This window comes from Macaca nemestrina, chromosome 12 (assembly GCF_043159975.1).
Source record: "Macaca nemestrina isolate mMacNem1 chromosome 12, mMacNem.hap1, whole genome shotgun sequence".
Taxonomy (NCBI): domain Eukaryota; kingdom Metazoa; phylum Chordata; class Mammalia; order Primates; family Cercopithecidae; genus Macaca; species Macaca nemestrina.
In genome coordinates, this window is record NC_092136.1 from 58,372,270 (window position 1) to 58,384,807 (window position 12,538).

The 12,538-nt window shown below is 46.8% G+C and overlaps 1 protein-coding gene across 4 annotated transcripts in view; it reads right to left on the minus strand.

The window, feature by feature from the left end:
- LOC105488720 (PPFIA binding protein 2) overlaps window positions 1–12,538 on the minus strand; it is a 143,918-nt gene that overhangs the window by 130,197 nt on the left and 1,183 nt on the right. The window lies entirely within an intron of this gene.

Here is a 12,538-nt window from a genome sequence, read left to right on the forward strand (position 1 = left end):
ATAATAAATACTGTCATAAGCCTACTGATTCCACAGTACTTAAGAAGTACGCTCTACCTCTGCTGCTAAAAGGTAGGTTTCCCCAGATCCAATGGGCCAGTTCTGACCTTGGGGTTCCATGGCCACTCTTCCTACCATTCTGGCCAGACTCCCTCCTTGCCACCCAGACCAAGACATGCCGCTGAGGCATCCATGTTGCCTAACCACAGCAACTCTCTCCTCCCATACACCACACCCCACCCAAAACCTCAGCCTACTTGAATGAGGTACCCACATCCTTTCCTTGCCTCCCCTCCCAGGGATGGAACCTTGCTCACTCTATGGCCGGAGCTGCAGTCAGTCAGATTTCCCAGGGTAAGGTAGGTATAGAAGGGAGTGATTCAGGAGGACATTCTTGTGACCAGTGTCCTCCTGGATCACTCCTTTCTATACCTGCTATGCCCTCTAGGATGCTGTGAACCCAGCTGTTTCACACCACATGCCCTGGTTCTCCAGGTCTCAGGATCGTGTGTTCTCAAAATCTTCAAGGGATGGCAAGTGAGTCTACAACAGCTCTCAGGCCACAGTCAGGTGGCTGGGCCAAGGTAGGCATCAGCAAAGAATATACACAGTCCAGTCACTTCTTGGGATCATAGTCTCATTTTCAGCCCACAAAGACATTTGCTCAGAGCCTTTCCCTTCTCCCAGCCCTTGTTACTAAGTGGGATGTCCAGCCTGTGACTTGGGATAGAGAAGCTTCTGCACAGCTTTAAGGCTGCTCTTTCCCCAGCCTCCCACCCTCACTCCAGCCTACATCTGCTGCAAGTCATTTCTCTCAGAAGCCACCAATTATTCCCCACTGCTGACAGGGTAAAGTCCAACTTCCTAGTTTGGTATTTAAGTTCCTTTTCCCTTAGAGTCCCAACTTCTTTCTTTGACTTTTAACAATGGGGAGAAGCTGGTTTCCTTATGATTTCTTGATCCCACTTCACTCACTTGCACTTCTATGCCTTTTACTTACTTGACTGACCAGGGATCCCCAGAGAACCTTTTCTTCCCAGCTTCCCAGGATCCCACCCCAGTTGGTTGATCTACAAAGCCTTCCTTTTGCCAAAATCTTACAGTACTTTAATTAGAGCCATAACCTTTCAGTACACCCTCCTCCCTGTTATTTCATAAACTCCTCTCTAGTCAATACTGCTTGAACAATACCCTTTGCAGGTAGACTCCAATATCTGCTCTAAAACAGCTGTTTGGCCATAGAGACAAGCTTGAGTTCTTTAAAAATTTCTTACATTATGTCAAAGTAGAATCTGCCCTGTCTTTAGTTTTCTTTGCCATCACTACCATAGGCCTTCGTCTCTGCCCTCTGAGCAACACAGAACACGCTGCCCCTCTTGCCCACCTGAAAATAGCAGTCATTCTGCTATATCTTCCTGACTGTCCTTGGGCCCCTCCAAAGCTTATAAGACAGGGATACTAGCTTTGCACACTCCAGGTGTGGCCAGTCTCAGCCAATGCAGGGAAAAGATACTCTACCAAGGTCTAAACCCAGGACTTCAATTAATGTAGCCAGGCTAAGCCAACATATTGGGCTTTTCTATATAGATGAATAGGACACTCACAGAATTAATTTTCAGGGCCTAAGGGCAGGACTTTGCACTTAACCCTGCCACGTCTCATCCAGCTGGTTTGGGCTCTGCGCTGTTTGCTTCTTTTGTCCTGTACGTGGGTGACCAGGCACCTGAATCCAGGCTGTTTTCTACCTTATCATATACTTCTGCCTCCTGGACTTTCTGCTCACCACCACCATGGCTGCCCTTTCTGTGTCATGCCTGGAAGCCCAGAGCATGCAACTTCCCACCTGAAATTTCAGGATAAGTCCTCTGGATGATCGAAATACCTCTTGACAAACGATTTCTCTCAGGCTTCCTGAGAAGGGAATAATAGCATTTACTGACTACCTATGATGTGCCAAGCACTGGAGTCAACATTTCATCTCATCTAATTTTCTTTTTCTTTTTCTTTTTTTTTTTTGAGACGGAGTCTCGCTCTGTCGCCCAGGCTGGAGTGCAGTGGCCGGATCTCAGCTCACTGCAAGCTCCACCTCCCGGGTTTACGCCATTCATCTAATTTTCACAACCACCAAATGAATTGGCCTATTATTGTTCCCATTAAACAGATGAGGAATGTAAACCTCAAAGAGGTAAGGAGACTTGCTCAAAGGAGCAACAGCAAATTTGTGTAGAGCTGAGATTTTAATGGAGGACTGTAACCCTCCACTCTAGAGCTACCAGGGTCCTCAGGAGTTAGGGAGGCCAAGTCCTCATGCTGGAGAAAACCTGTTGCCTGCCATGATAGAATGAGGGGGCGGGGCAGGCAAGAGGAGTCAGTTTCCTCATCTCCAGAAGCAGGACAATAATCCCTGCCAGGGGCATTGTGCCGCACCAGTGAGCAGGCACAGTGAAAACCCAGACAGACACACAAGGCTGTTGTTGTTACCAGGTGAGCACATGCATCCAAGAACCAGATGTCTTGGCTGGTTGGTCACAGGAAAAGCTTATGTAATAAAACTTTTTCATGACATCCAGTCAAGGTCAGATGTCAGAGTCAAGAACTATTCCTCTGCCTTGGTGAAATGTTGAATTAGAAGAATCTGCTATGCCTATCCCAAATCAATTTCCACCCCCTCAGGCCAATCCACTCTCCCACCCCACCCCTTCCCTTTTCTGCCCCCATTGCTCATAGAATTCAGAGTTTTGAACACTGAATTTGAAACCACACATCCCAATGTGCCTGATCCTGATCTTCCCCAGGCCCCATCCAGTTTAGCATTTATGTGCCTCCTTTCACTTTCAAAAGTGTTCAGTTTGGACAATAAATTACATTAAATCTAATACTCTGGAACCTTCAAAAGTGTCTTTACTTCTCTGGCACCTGTTTCCCATAAAATGGGAATAACACTACCCTCACCTCAGGAAACAAGCCATTTGTCAAACCCATCAAAGTTGCAAGTTCTGCTCTATCCTTTCCTGTGGAAGAAACCTTCTGTGGGGCCAGTCTACACCTCCACTGCCTCCATGAAGCAGTCCAACATTGAACTAGTTATTCATGCAAAAATGTCTTTGATTTGGAGGGAACATGGACTTGCGTGTTGGGAGAAGGAAACTGTTGACCCTGAAGATAGAGGCTTTCTTGCCTAAGCAAGCAAGAAAGAGGTAACCCAGTTTTGGTCTTCCTAAGCTTAAGCGTCTGTGGCTCTACCCACTGTCTGTTCCCCTTGTCCCTATAACAAACCTCTTGATTCCTACACAACTCTCTCTCACACACACACACACACACACACACGTGCACACACACACACACACACAATTGTCAACCAAGTAGTTCCTTTTGGCAGAGTTCTCTGAACCTTTCACCAGAAGCAACTTGGAGAAGTTTGCTAAGAAGGCCTCTTGGGATAACCAGTGCAGTCACAGGAGTGACCCTCCAGGTCAGAGTGAGAGGCCCAGTTGCATGTGATGGCTGCATTTCAACCATGCACACAAGTCACTGTGGAAGTGTAACTTTACCCTGGAGAGCAGGGGCAAGAGTATCCCCACTAAACACGCCTCATTGGCATCCCTAAGCAGGCAGAGAAATCCTGAGATCTGGATCATCTCCTTCCCTATTCCCAGGAGGAAAGAGACATACCCAAAGCAGAGCCACCTAGGAACACCACAGTGGCCATAGGCCAGGGAAGAGGCAATGTAGGATCTAGTCCCCATAGCCTCCCTTGGGCTAACAAATCCCTTCCTGGAGATGCATTAGTGGTTCCTCCAACCACCTACTTCCTAAGAAATGGGAAGCACAAATCTAAGTCTGTAATCTGTGCAATTTGTGGAGTCCCTGACACTTTACTATGGGTGAGCAGACTCATGCACATATTTTGGCCTTAATATGAAAAACAGAAACAAAAAACCTTCAGAACAAGATGAGGTATAAACTGGCAAGACCCCACTACAAAGCTCAAAAGAGAAGGGGAGGCTTGACAAGTTTTCCTTCAACATTGGCTCCCAGTATTCTTTGTGCATACGTTTTTATTTGGCAACTAACACATCTCAGACAATAATCCAAATGTTTCACATTCATTAACCCAGCTCTTCCTCAAGAAATAGAAGTGACCACTGTGTCAGCATCCACGGCAAAGACAAGACTCCCTCCTGGGAGGCTGGAGGCTGAGGAGCCTGGCTGGGCAGAGAGCTGTGGAAGGGAGGGGTGAGGAGGATTGAGGAACTCCAGCCTCAGGGCCACTGAGTCTCCCTACAGCAGTACAGATTCTAGATAAGATCCTCACTCCTCATCCGACAGCTGTAGCCCTCATCCAGCCATCTGAGTCCCTGATCCTGACTCTACGCTGGCCCCTGCTTGGATGAGGTCCTCATGGCTGGCTGCCTTCCCTAGCTAGCTGTTCCCTGCACCCAATCCCCACTCCAACACTATAAGAGGCAACTTTTCATGAATTGGCTGGATGTGTCCCTGAAGTTTGGGTAAAGGAGGTGTTTGGGCCTTGGAATACAACTTTCCATGGAATTGATAAATTGACTGGTGGTTACATTCCCAGAAGAAAATTAATACACATGTGCCTACATTGAGCATAATAAGTATAAGAGCACTGATACCCTAAAAGTACTTCCTACCTCCAATCAGTCCCACATACAGCTAGGTCACAGGGCAAAAAGGAGGCCTCATGAGCCTTCAGGCCCCCATGGCACTGGCAACCAGCAGACATTTCCCATCTGGGTGCTTGACCTGTAAGACTCCAGCCTTAGCTGTTCTGCAGGCTGAATTCACCCCAAACCTGGTCTCATTCCCATTTTTCATTGCCTAATGGAATCTCCATCTCGACCTTCTGGCAGCTCTCCTCTCTCTATACTCATGCGCTACAGAAAATAGAAGCCCAGGCCATAACGTCAGGAGGCCTGAGTTCTACCACCAACAGCTAAGTGATCTTGGGTAGGTTTCTTTGGGCTTCACCATTCTTTCACGGGTAAACATATAAAGGGCAAGCAAGAAGCTACCCAAGACTCCCTTCTGATTCCAAAAGAATCAACCACTTTCATTTCCCTTCCCCCTTCCATGAAGTGCCTCCATGCTTTCATTAACATGCTATTGACAGTTGCCTCATTCTTCTCCCAGCAAACTAACACACAATGTCAGTATCCAGTTTGACTCTTTTCTCTCTCCCTCAAACACAATCAGTCACCAAATCCTCCCAGATTTCTTGGCATGCTCACTCGCCTCTGCTCCCTTCTCTCTATTCCTACTGCCATTGCTTTGATTTAGGTCCTGAGCTACCTCAATGGGTTATTCTAACAGCCTGTGCTCATAAGAAGTTCCTCCCTGTCCCTCCAACCTGCCCTTCCCAGCCAGAATCATTCTGAACAAACAGTTTTACCATGTCTTTTCCATACTTGAGTATGGAACCTTCAATGTCATCAAAATAAAATTTAAATTATATAGCTCCAACTTTCAGGGCCTTCCATGATCTCTTCCCAGCCTGAGATTCTATCCTCACCTCTCCCAGTGTCCACCCAACCCCCTGACTCTAGCCATGTGGGCTCACTCTTCATTGGGCCTGTCCTTCCTCCCAGTCTCTCAGTTTCTGCTCCTGTTCCTTCTCTCATCTACCACACGAAATAACCAGCCCCTTTCCCTCTTTACTGAGGTAAACATTGCAAAGCCAGCCAGCTTAAGGCCCATATCTACCACAGACTCTTCCTGAACATCTGCTAACTGTGGGGCCACACACAACAGCTGATAGAGCCCTAAAGCAGCTCAGAGTTTAGAGGGGTATGGACAGAGACATACACATAAAGTGATGAAACAGCATCGCAGATCTTTATTTGATGTGATATGTATGTAACAGAAGAGTAAAAACGACTTAGGGGCAAGGGGGTTTCAAGAATTTGATCTATATCCTGAAGGATTAATAATCTTGTAGAACAGAGACAAAAGGGCTTTCTGGGAAGATAAAAATAGTGTATGCAAAGGCAGATAGGCACAAACAAATAGAAATTATTCAGCTTCTCAGTTTGGGGAACAGTAGAGATGCAGCTGGAGAGCTAAAGTAGGGCCCACCACTGCAGAGACTTGAATGCCATACAAGGATGGTATATTTTATCCTATCAGAGAGACAGTCCTATACACTTCTGTGTCTAGGCCTCCCATCTACAGGTATGTTAGGGGTCATGATTACTATGCAACATAGAATAGGGTGATTAAAAGCATCATGCACAATGAATGCTCAGCTTTCAGTGTGCATGAATGTGTACATATGAACAGGACAGAGAAAGGAAATGAAAGTAAGAATTACAAGGGAGAACCAAGCCAAGGACCGTAAAGCAAACAGAAATCATACATTTGCTGAAGACAAAGCTCAGAGTCAGCAGTCCCCTGGAACTTGAGGCGCTAAGGAGATCTGGACCTAAAGTTAAACAGATTGTTCTAGGACAGCCTCTTTTAGAGGATTATTTACCAGATGAGTGAGAGATAAGAATGAAGCTTGTGAAGATCCACAAAGTCAAACAAGACTTGACTTTAAGGGTATATAAAGGATAAAGCCCACCTTCCCCAGACTACACATAGATTCCATGAAGACAGAGACACATAGGTGCCATCAAGCATTGGAACCAAAGAATGATACTAAGAAACATAAAGTTCAAGAGAAGTGGAGCTCCTCTGAAGAAGAAGGAAGCAGGAAAAATAGTGACTCAGGAATAAACAAAGCTGCCAAAAGTTTCAGCCTAGTTGTGCCCACACCAAATGGGGACTGAATGTCACATCTTGAATGGGGATGAACAGGCTGTAGAATGGAATAAATGTTTAAATACCTTATCAGTTGTGTTTATATTAGTACTTCCTTCTTATATTTTGCATTAGGATATCCACCAGAGGATTTCAAACAGGACAGCATCATGAACAGATTTGGATTTCAGTGAAAAAAAAAAAAAAGATCTTAGGGCCAAGTAAAAAACCACTTCTAAACTGAAAGATTCTCCCTGGGATCTGAAAGCTTGAAGAGATAAGTAACTCCTCCCTTCTCAGGCCCAGTCCCAAGGCGCAAGGCCTACTTGTGCTAGCAGCCTGTGTCAGCAAGACAGCAGAAGCAGGAAGAGAGCCAGCCGGAAGACATCTACCCTGCCCGGAAGACACGTACCCCCTGAAGATCCAGAGGTGGGCCATCTGGGTACCGCCTAGCAGCTACCGCAGACTGAGACACTTCTTGTTTACAGGAGACTATAAAACCCCTACCCCATCCTCATTTGGTGCTGATGCTATTTTAGGCCTCAGCCTGCCTGCACCCAGGCGCTCATTAAAACAGCATGTTGCTCCAACCGCCTGGTGTTATGTGTTGGTGCGCTCTCGGGGTTTGAACCAATACAAGAACCTTTCATCTGGTGCTGAAACCCGGGAAGGGCTCGGGTCTGTGTCCCCCGTGGACCTACCACTCCACGCTGGAAAGCAGGCCACAGCAGCTGGACAAAGGAAGCCCCCCAGCCCCTCTGTGCATGCACGTCGGTCACTGATCTCGCTTACTGGTAAGTTTCGCGGGGAACCCAGTTAACAGGGAAAAATCCGCTCGGTCTTTCTTGGTTTCTCCAGTCCGAAAATTCAACGTTGGTCCAAAAAGGCTCCAAAGTGTGCCAGGCACTCGCTGATCATCTGGTCTTAGGGGGACACCTCTAAACAATTTGACCCCGTTCCAGGAACGAAAAAGACGGTGGTGACGATTGCTCCTTTTATTGTCTCCATCCCACCATCCAGGACCGTCTCCTTTTTCCTTGTTCTCCTATGCCTACCCTCCCTTATGGGAAACTCCTGGTTCTCCATTCCAAAAAACAGCCCTCTAGGCTGCCTCATAAAAAACCTGCAAACCTTAGGCCTCAGGCAAGATATCCGCCCTAAGCGCCTTGTCTTTTTTTGCAATTCAGTCTGGCCACAGTACAAATTAGGTAACGGTCCAAATGGCAGGCAAATGAAACATTCGACTTTACAGTTTTAACTGATTTAAGCAATTATTGCCAACGACCAGAGAAATAGGGAGAAATTCCTTATGTCCAGACCTTTTTGCACTCAGATCACAACCTGACCTCTGCAATTCTTGCTCACCTGTTCAAATCCTTCTCCTCTATTCTCGCCACCCTAATCGCCTTTCTCCTCCCAACCCTACCTCTTTTTCCCCATTAGATCCAGCAGACTGCTATCCATCCCTCCCAGACTCTACCTCTCCTCTCAACCGTCTTCTTTAACCCCACAAGCCCTTCTCTTTATCTTCTCAGCTGCACTCTTCTCAGCCGCCATCTTTCCAGTCACCATCTTCTCAGCTGCCATCTTCCCAGCTACCATCTTCCCAGTCAGCAGTACCCACTTCTTTTCCTACACCGTCCTCTCCTGAGGACAACTCTAGCATTATTTGTACTCATTCTCCTTCCTCATTGCCCTCTCCTGAAGCCTGTAAACCCATCCCGCCACCTTATGCCCCTATCTATCCTCCACTGCCTATCAAATCAAATCCCCTTCCCCCTTCAAACCCTCAGCAGGAACCACTTCCGGCTTCTTCCTTCTCTCCTGCCCATACTTGCTTGAGCGCCATCTTTGGCCCATGCCCCACCCTCACTTCAGCACCAGTGCTAGAGTGCCTCCTTTGGGAAGTAGCAGGAGCTGAAGGTATTGTTAGAGTTCATTTTCCCTTTTCCCTCACTGATCTCTCTCAAATTAACAAAAGACTTGGTTCATTTCCAGAAGACCCTACCTCTTATATTAGGGAGTTTCAGTATCTTACCCAGTCTTATGAACTAACTTGGCATGACCTCTACGTTATCTTCTCTTCTACCCTCACCTCAGAAGACCAGGACCGTATCTGGACCCCAGCTTAGGTGTATGCTGATACAGTTCATCACCAAGCTCCTGCCGAGCCTACTGGTGCAGAGGCAGTCCCCAACCAGGCCTCCCACTGGGATTATCAAGACAGGGCCTCTAGATGCTGCCATCGAGACCACATGATTGTGTGTCTCCTTGCAGAACTCAAAAAGGGTACCCATAAAGTGGTAAACTATGAAAAACTTCCAGAAATTACCCAAGGTCCTGACAAAAACCTAGCCCTTTTTCTCTCTCATGTAACTGAAGCCATGAGAAAATATACCAACCTAGACCCAGCCAGCCCAGAAGGAACCACTATCTTAAACTTTCGGTTCATCTCCCAATCCATTCCCGATATGGCTCAAGCTTCAGAAGCTTGACGACAATGAGACGACAAGCCCTCAAACCCCCACAACGAGACCTTCTTAATTTAGCCTTCAAAGTCTTTAACAATCATGATGAGGAAAGTAAAAGGCAAAAACAGGCAGAGTTTCAAATGCCTGCCTCCACCATCAAGGGCCCTGCAGGCCCACGGGGCCACAGCTCCACACAGAAGCCTCCTAGCAATCCACCTCCACCTGGCGCCTGTTTCAAATGCGGCAATGAAGGCCACTGGTCCAGACAATGCCCAAACCCAGGTAAGCCCACTAGGCTGTGTCCCCTCTGCAGAGGACCCCACTGGAAGTCGGACCATGAGCAGCCCCTGCAAGGACCACCCCCATCCCTTCCCGAGCAGGCCAAAACCGCCTACTCGGATCTCGTCCGCCTTGCCAGTGAAGACTGACGGTGCCCTGGAACGGACGCCCCGGCAACTACCATTGCTTCATCTGAGCCAAGGGTAACCCTGATGGTAGCAGGTAGGCCAGTATGTTTTTAAATTGATACCTGGGCGACCTACTCTGCTTTACCTAATTTTTCAGGACCCACCCAGTCCTCTCACGTCTCTGTTGTGGGAATTGATGGACAAGTCTCCAAACCCCGAGCCACCCCTCCACTTTTCTGCTCCCTGCACACCCTTTCCTTCACTCACTCTTTCTTAGTCCTGCCCTCATGCCCAACTCTGCTCATAGGCAGAAACATCCTTTCAAAACTCCACACTACTCTCCACTTCCACGTTCCCCATAGTACCCAACACATCAACCCAGACCCATCTGAGGCTTCTAATTTTCTTCTACTCCTGCAACCTCCCACTCTAAAACCTGCAACCTTTCCTTATCCCCCATCTGTAGTTAACCCCACTGTTAGGGATACTTCCACACCCTCAGTCGCAAAACACCACACCCCACACTATTGAAGTCAATCCGCGCCTCCTAGGCACCACTTCCCAAAAAGCTGAACTCATCACCCTCACTCAAGCTCTCACTCTAGCAGCCGGACAACAGTTCTCTAACTTTGGAGGATTTAAAACCCTGGTAGGGACAGTAATCGTCATCACTGGGTTCCTCCTTTTCCTCCCCTGTGTTATCTCACTAATAATAAAAGCCACTAAAACTCTTGTTGAAACTACAGTTAGCCACCGGACAATTCAGATTATGCTCCTGCTACAGTGACACGATGGATACCAACCCGTCTCTCAAGAATACCCTAAAAATTAAGTTTTTCTTTTTCCAAGGAGCCCATGCCACCCCTATGTCACACCTGAAGTAGTTATTGAGAAGGTCACTCCTTATCCCTTTTTACTATAACCAAATAGACAGGAATGAAAGATTCTCCCCGGGGTTTGAAAGCTTGAAGAGATGAGTAACTCCTTCCTTCTCAGGCCCAGTCCCAAGGCGCAAGGCCACTTGCGCCAGCAGCGTGCGTCAGCAACATGGCAGAAGTAGGAAGAGAGCCAGCCAGAAGACACCTACCCTGGCCAGAAGACATGTATCCCATGAAGATTGAGAGGGAGGCCGTCTGGGTACCACGTAGCAGTTACATCAGACTGAGACACTTCTTGTTTACAGGAGACTATAAAACCCCTGCTCCGTCCTCATTTGGTGCTGATGCCATTTTAGGCCTCAGCTCACCTGCACCCAGGCGCTCATTAAAACAGCATGTTGCTCCATACCGCCTCGTGTTGTCTGTTGGCGTGCTCTCTGGGTTTGAACTGATACAAGAACCTTTCATAAACTTTACCTTAAGTATTACAGTCTAAAAGCCATACCATTCCTCAGGCCCAAAGCTGAATCTTCCCAGCATTGTTTCTCCCTCCTCACTTGTCATTCCATCTAATCAGTCTAGAGACTGTCCCATTCCCTAGTCCTCCGTCCTACAGATTCTATCTCTCCAAAGTCTCCCTACCTGTCCCCTCCTCACCACTCTCTCAGGCCCAAAATAAGGCCTCATCCCTTCCACCCTGAATCAGCCTCCCAGTTTCCTATCCAGCCTCACCGCCCCCACTGTCTTTTTCCCTTGGACTTTGCTTCCCACCACACTGCCAGAACTTTGCCATTGCAGCAGTGGCCTTCGGATTTGTCAACAGAATCACCTGGGGGAACTTGGTAAAAACATCCCAGAGTACTTAATCTGGACATTTTACAAAACTCCCCAGATTATGAGGCAGTTTGCAAACTGCTATTCTAAATTCTTGCTATACATAGGGAAATGATCAGCAAGCTCCTGGGAATCTGTTAGAAACGCAGAATGTCAGGTCCCACCCATGACCTATGGAATTGTAATTTGCATTTGAACGAGATGCCTGCATGATTCTCAAACTTGTTAAAGTTTGAGAAGCTCTGCTCTACAGTGTTGTCACATCATGCACTCCACAAATATTTACTGGATTTTCTCTGTATCAGGCTAGGAATTGGGAGGGTTAAGGACCAAGGTCTTTGACTTTGAGAAGTTCACAGAACCATCAGTCAGTCCCCTGCTGTGCCTTCAGACCAAGTCCAGACTTCTGCACTGGACAGCTGGCGCCATTTTCCAGCCTTATCACCAGTCTTACTGTCTAGCACTCAACATAAGAGCCAAGCTGGACCACTGACCACTTCTCATGGTGAGTCCATGCCTGCCTGCCCACACAGTTGTCACAGCCCAGGCCACACTCTACCCTTTTCTGCCTTGAAAAACCCAGGAGGGATCCTTTGAGGTCCATCACATCACCCTTTCTTAAAATTATCCCAGATTTCCCACTCAGATGAAAGACAGGAATTCCCATAACTTTGTTCCTACCGTCTTCATGTCATTGATCTCATTCCACTTAATCTTAAAGTCAAAGCGCATCTCCTTTAGCTACCCAGTAAAGAAGGCATCATGATGGTAAGCAGCTTGTCTCTCCAGTAGCAATAAGCTAACAACTGTCACATCACCAAATCTTAAAATAGTATTACTAATAATTGAAATATGTTAAATAAAACATGGATATATGCAATCAGTGAAAACCTCATCAATCATCCCCATCTCCCACTTCAATGTTATTTAGATATTAATTTAAGCAAAGTGCAAATGGGTTGCCTCTTTTAAGCCAAAGAGAGAAATAATTTCTAAATTAGACAACACTTAGAGTTTTCCATACACCTATAATAATGAAAGACTGAATATGCTGAAGATGAATTATGTCTAAAGCCCACTACTTTTCTGTAGTTGACCATTTAACTTCACATAATACACTATAAAATTTGAAAAAAACTTCAGATTTGTATTATAATCAATTAAGGAGGGGTTGAGAAAAGAG